This window comes from Dinoponera quadriceps, unplaced genomic scaffold, assembly GCF_001313825.1.
Source record: "Dinoponera quadriceps isolate SergipeBrazil2010 unplaced genomic scaffold, ASM131382v1 scaffold676, whole genome shotgun sequence".
Classification (NCBI taxonomy): domain Eukaryota; kingdom Metazoa; phylum Arthropoda; class Insecta; order Hymenoptera; family Formicidae; genus Dinoponera; species Dinoponera quadriceps.
In genome coordinates, this window is record NW_014554818.1 from 715,958 (window position 1) to 716,283 (window position 326).

General features: G+C 33.7%; 1 protein-coding gene across 6 annotated transcripts in view; it reads left to right on the top strand.

The window, feature by feature from the left end:
• The window catches only part of LOC106742176 (protein pangolin, isoforms A/H/I/S), a 248,425-nt gene that overhangs the window by 236,704 nt on the left and 11,395 nt on the right, over nucleotides 1-326 (top strand). The window lies entirely within an intron of this gene.

Genomic DNA, 326 nt, shown 5'->3' on the forward strand with positions numbered 1-326 from the left:
CTTTTTTACTGTCACTCTTCCTCAGTTTCTCGGTTTCCGTCTTTCACTATCTCTCTCTTTCTCTCTCTCTCTCTGTCTTTTAATCCTATATACTTGGACTCTCGATTCGTATACGTTTATTTTCCTTTGATCGTTTCAATGTTGCCTGGACCCTTTAATTTTTATTCTAATTTTATTGTTTTCGTTCTATCGTCACCTCTAATCGAATTATTCAGTTTATTCTCGACCCCCACATACGAAAATTTTCGTTTCACGGCGCTCACGCGATAAGAGCGCTTACATCCTTGATTTATATATATATATATATATATATATATATATATATA